This window comes from Centrocercus urophasianus, unplaced genomic scaffold (assembly GCF_019232065.1).
Source record: "Centrocercus urophasianus isolate 14NV4802_14NV808 unplaced genomic scaffold, USGS_Curo_1.0 seq_25, whole genome shotgun sequence".
Taxonomy (NCBI): Eukaryota; Metazoa; Chordata; class Aves; order Galliformes; family Phasianidae; genus Centrocercus; species Centrocercus urophasianus.
In genome coordinates, this window is record NW_024884811.1 from 9,908,827 (window position 1) to 9,914,826 (window position 6,000).

The window sequence follows — 6,000 nt, forward strand, 5'->3', positions numbered from 1 at the left end:
TCATCTTCTTGTCAGATTCCTGCTATGAAGCCTTATAAATCATTTATTCCATCCACATTTTTCTCCATACAACAGGTCAAGAAGGGCTGGTTCAAATACCAGAGCATGGAATAGAACTGTGAGCATTTCTCTTACACAGGCTTTTCCAAGAGCAAACACTTACAGCCAGTACTCTCTGTTGCCTTATTAGGCCCAGGGGAAAGAGGCACTCTGGACAGCCATGGCTTTCTCTGCTATTACATCTCTGCTGCATGGGACCATCATTCTCGCATATCCATTTTAGTATGTTCAATGAGTGTTCTCTCCAGGACGAAGGCAGGATCATGCTCTTTGAAGAGACCGTGTTGGAAAACGGTTAATAACTTCACTCATAGCCCCTGGAAAGATGGTATTTTTCCTTTAAGAATTGCATTTATATCTCCAGAGCACAAGAGCCTCACAGAGCTCGGGCAGTAACAGCTGCGGGGCCTGTTTTCGGCTGAATAGGGCCTTGTGTTTAATTTCATTTTTTAAAAATGCAGTAAGGGGAAGACCAGGCACAGCACAGAAACTTGTTTCAGAAGCTGCAGGGCAAAGGCAGTCAGTGCACACTGAGCTGAAACACAGAGCAGAACCACATAAAAACCATCATCCACTATTGGAAGCCCAGTTCCCCTGAGTATTCTGCACAGAACAATTGCTCCACACTCCCTGTTTCCAAGAACAGATGTTTGTGCTTGGTGTCCCACCAGGCAAACAGAGGCTGCAGAGCTTCAGCTCTGCAGAGGCCTCACCTGCCTCAGGTCTGTTCTACCAACTTTCTCCTGCCTGAGTTCATGCCTTCAATGCAAATGCGTTATAATGCTACTGGAAACACACATCATTTTCATCTGAAGTGAGAAAGTCTTCTGTCAAATATTTCATAACTCATAAAATATGAGTTGGTACAGATCGGGCTATAGTAAGAGTGTCTCAGGTGTTCCTCTCCTTTCATTCCAATCAGCAAATGATGGGATCCTGCAATCACATTTAAAACCAGAACCTGCTAATTGGTATTGAAATGAAATGTAAAGTCTATTTAAGTCCTAAATAATGATGCCATTGAAATCCCAGTAAAATACAATATATACAATACTACTACACAGTAGCATACTACATGCCACTATATCATAATAGTATCATCAGTATCTCAGAAACAGTATGGGAAGATTTGGAGGCTTCCTACATTGTTTTGCTAGTTGGCATGAATTTTACCAGAAGTTTCTTTGTCTCTTTCTTAAAACTCTGGCTCCCAAAGTCATATGATTATGTAAAAATATCAGCTTTCATTTTAAGAACAAACAATGAAACCAAGATTTCTAGCAATCTTTTCTTGTAAAGCTAAGAAATGTGAAACTCTAGATAAAAAGAAAGCGGCAACTAGAAGAAACCATCAAATATAATTTTCTGCCATGCGTAGCTACACTGCTGATTTTTTTAAATATTTTGATTTGCAGCATTAATATTTTAAAAATCACAAACCTGGAATATTTGCTCAATAGAAACAATGCAATCATTTCATTTCCCAGTTTCTTGCGAGCAGAACTACCAGAATATCTCACATGTACTATAAAAGAAAAGCAGAGTTACTCATTTGCCTTCAGCTGGAAGGCACAGTAACATCTTTGTATCTCTTGGAAGGTGTGAACTCACGGACATTCCAGGATGTCTAGGAACTAACCCATGTTGCTTCAGGGCATCTCAAAAGGCTATTTAAAGCGTACGAACTGAGTTCATTGCATAGTATGTGCAAAAACGGGTATATTTCCTCCATGTTACATGCTGTTTCCTGGAGACAGCTATTAAGGGACAGTAACAATTTCTTTTTTCATGTCACTGACATTAGAAGACAATTTTGACTGCTAAGAAGCAAATGAAAAACAGATTCATTTTATATTTTTTGTTTAGTCATATCCTTAAAAAATTCCTTTCTTGGGTAAATATTGCCATTCCATTGAAGGTAAAGCTGCTGCTCATGCATGCAATAAGGCTCTGTAGAGAGAGCTGTCAAGTTGCAAAATGAGGAGAAAGAGGAATTGCAAAAAGGATACTTTTGAGTAAGAAACAAATATATTCCAGTACTATCAGAAGCTTTGAATGTGGAGGATTATAATAATTTTACACTATGGTCAACTGACTTCTGATCCCCAGAATCATTCCTCAGTGCTATTCCATCTTACCTTCCTAGCTATCATGTACTTCCCCAATTCTGTTTATGCCAGCTTGTAAGCTGAAGCACCCTTTGTGATTTGTAAGTGGCACTGAAGTGCACAATACTGACATACAAACTTGCCAGCACAGTAAGATCGTCAGAAAAAAAAAAACTGCCCTTAGATGAAATCACTGACTGTTAAGCAGTAGATTCTTCAAGCACGAACATGCTGTTGACAAGATAACTATTCATGCCAATCACATTTCTATGAAAATCAATTGCAGAACTCCCACTTAGCTTAGCAGGAATTTGGGGGTGGGGACAAAAGCCACAGGGAAGCATAGAGTCATTCCCAGATGTCTTCTTAGCACACAGTGTATGTTTAACTTTGTAAGCGGAAGCTGGAACATGAGTCATATGCATGCACCGCACCTTTTGTTTATCTGTAAATGTCCTAATTTTCTATGCTTACAAAAAGGCACTGGAAGATAAAGCTTTCAATTTCTCTGATAGCAGAATGGGATAAATCCTTCTGCTACTGCAGAAAAAAAAAATATGACCTATTTTTCAAAGCACGTAAACAAATAGCTCATCCAGAGAAATCAGTCCTCACAACAACGCACTAGCAGAGGAAAACTGCCAAGTAACTTTAGTCATAGGCATGGAACACAATAAATCATACGCACTTATTATACAAGAATCCAAGTGAAAATAAAATTCTCGGAGAGACTTGGCCAGTATGTCATGCAGGTTTTTGTTTGAGCAAGGAGAGAGCAAGAGGGACAGAAACATACGGTAGCCATGCAAGCATGCCTCTGTGGCTGTCACCTGGTAGCTTTTTCTAACAACCAACAAGGGTGTTGAGAGCATAAATATTTTAGAAACACCGTGTACCCTTCTTGTACCAGAGGCAAGCAGTGCTCTAAGGACAACAAGACAAAGTATTTTGTACAAGAACACTTTCTCTTCCCAAAATTACCACAAAGTGAAGCCAAGCTCGGTTGCCCTGTGTCGGGAAGGAACACTGTCTCAGTGGGTGTGTGAGTCTGAAGTACCAGGGTTAGGGGAAGACAAATGAGCTGCTCTGTTAGCTGGCCGCGTCTCACCAGTGTAACTACAGCGGCGTCAGTAGAGTTGTTGTTAATTTATGTTGGTTTGCCATCAGAAACACACCCTGTGAAGTGCCTGGGCTGCTTCCAGGCAACTCCTGGCAAAGCATCACTGGCAGGAAGAAAGCTGAAGATGGTGTTATGGGTTGTTCCTTTCCAGCATGAGGCCTGGTTGACTCTCTCCCCTGAGAGCAGAGAAACAATAGGGTGTTCATATCTCTGCACTCGTTCTCTGCTGCCATCACAGACATTGCATCTTCTCAGCTGAAATATAAAATTCCTTCATAGTGACATGGTTCTTTACAATGAGATATGGATGCGTAGCTCTGACATACCCTTAATATCTGATTCCAACCAGACTTTTCCTCACTGTTAAAGCAGCACTGAGTTTATCTTGCACTTATTCTAAGTCGAAATTCTGAACTTGTGTTATGGTAATGATATATTTACGTACATTTATATATACACAGCCATAGTACTCACAACATAAAAACTGCATTTCAGTGGCATCAGCCCTATAAGGGAAAAGATTATACTAGAAGAACAGTTCTATTTCACTGGTATGGCTGTAACTGAACAAACAATTGTGACAGCAAAGCCTTGAGTCAAAAATCAAGACTTTTCAAGCCTCAACTACCAGAATGATGTGGGAAAAGTCTGTGGAGTGGTTTTTGCTTTCAGTAAACACAGAATTTCAAAATCAAAAAATGTGACTTTGAGAGAGAAGGCGTTTTAGCAATGTAATCATTTCAGCTGAAGTTGAAAACTATCCACAGACCAACTACCTGTTCACATTTTGCTATGGGCTGCTCAGCAAATCCTTGGAGTGGCTCACATGACTCTATTTCAGTGAAGGAGAAAACATTATTTGCTCTTTTCTTCAGGGGCCCTCTTGGTGCTACAGTCAGCTTCATATTAAAATACACTATATGTGTCTGTGAGAGATAAGAGGAAGGATGAAAGCACTGGGAGATGAGCCAGCATTCTACTACACACAATTCAGAGAGCACCAATGATGAACAGGGATGGCTTCCAGGAGGAAAATGGAAATACTGATGAAAATTTTATTTAACCTATAGTCATCTATAGTGTTTCTTTCTGAAAACAAGTTACCTCCCAGAGTAGGAATTAAAATAGTATTTGCTTGCTGCTACAGACAGGGTGAAATTATAGTTGTTGTCAAAGTCAAGTTGTTAAAGGTCAGAGAAGAAAGACATCAAAAAGAAAGCTTTGTATTCACAGATGCAGAGGGAAGGTGGAAGAAGGTGGAAGCCCTAAAGTGAAATGCTAATGTTAAGAAGCAAGATTGAGGACTGCTGGTAAGGAATTTTTATCCATTAAAAATGTATAAAAATATAGGAATATTTTAAAATTCACACTAAATGCAAAGGCAAACTAATACAACCTAACCACATAATTTCGAGAGACATTCACTTGGAAGAAAAACACTTTGTGAGGATTTCCTGAAAATAATTAAGCAGCCCATAACTTGTTTCTCTCTGCCTCCCATCTGCACATTACAAGTAGCCACAAGCCAGTTTTGCAGGCTCCCTCACATTACAGTTCTCTCTTTGATACTGTATCACCTACTTCACCAGGGTTCTGACAAGGGGAAAAAAATAACCATCTATACAGTGCATTTAACATTAAAAACAACGTACTATGTACGACTGAAGATCTGGAGAAGAAAATGTAATGTTCTGACAGGATACTAGCTAAGTGCCAATAGAATACCCTACTAAAATTCTAGCTTTACCTATCAGTCGGGTGGATGCAAGCATTGAGTTAAAAGAAGAAAGGCTGTAGCAACAGTGATGATAAATTGAGCCGACACAAGTGGAAAAAATGTCAAAGCAAGAAAAGCATCCTGAATATTCATCATTCTCCTCATGGTATTTCATACAGTGGATATTTCTTGAAGAACTATTATCTTACATTGAAAGCACTACCAGAATCCAGACTTTATATTATCCAACCTAAAAAGAAACTAATTGTAACCAAGTGAAAGTGATCACTAATGAACCTTATGTTAGTGATTTTTTTGCCACTGTCTGAGATAAAAGCTCGCATAAAGTACAATGAGAATTCACCTTGCAAAGGCAAGCGTTAGTACATTTCTCCTTTGCAAATGAAGTTTATCAAGATGAATGACCTAAGAAATAGGTCGTTGAGGGGAATGAATAGCTGGCAACTGATAAAGATGTGAGTAAGAACTAAACTGGGGAGAGCCTTGGAGAATGATATAAAGACATAAAGCCAAAAATAATTAATAATGTGAGAAAACACTGCTGAAAAGAATTTGAATGGAAAAAAAAAACGGAGAAAGAAATTCAGGGATATATAGAAAGATTGCAAAACCATATAATTTTCCTATGGTAAATTAACCACTGAACACCCTAATCTAACAATAATACTGTGGGTTTGTGCTAAATTTAAACAGGAAGACTACATTTTTTGTGATCTCAGCTTGAAGCTATCAGTCTAAGAATAAGGGCAATGTAAGCATTTCAATACTATTTGTGTGCAACTTTAAAAACCCACGACAAATGTAATGATAAGAAGGCATTCCTAAAAAAAGAGAGCTGAAAAGCCACAGACAAGTTTTTGCAGAAAATGTTAGAAAGCACCCTTGAATGATTTAAAAAAGAAAAAGAAAAAGAAAAAGAAAGAAAAAGAAAAAGAAAAAGAAAAAGAAAAAGAAAAAGAAAAAGAAAAAGAAAA

General features: G+C 38.5%; 1 protein-coding gene across 1 annotated transcript in view; it reads left to right on the plus strand.

Annotated features, from left to right (window-relative positions):
- Positions 1 to 6,000, plus strand: part of ANKRD55 (ankyrin repeat domain 55) — a 50,610-nt gene that overhangs the window by 20,747 nt on the left and 23,863 nt on the right. The gene's annotated exons all lie outside the window — the stretch shown is intronic.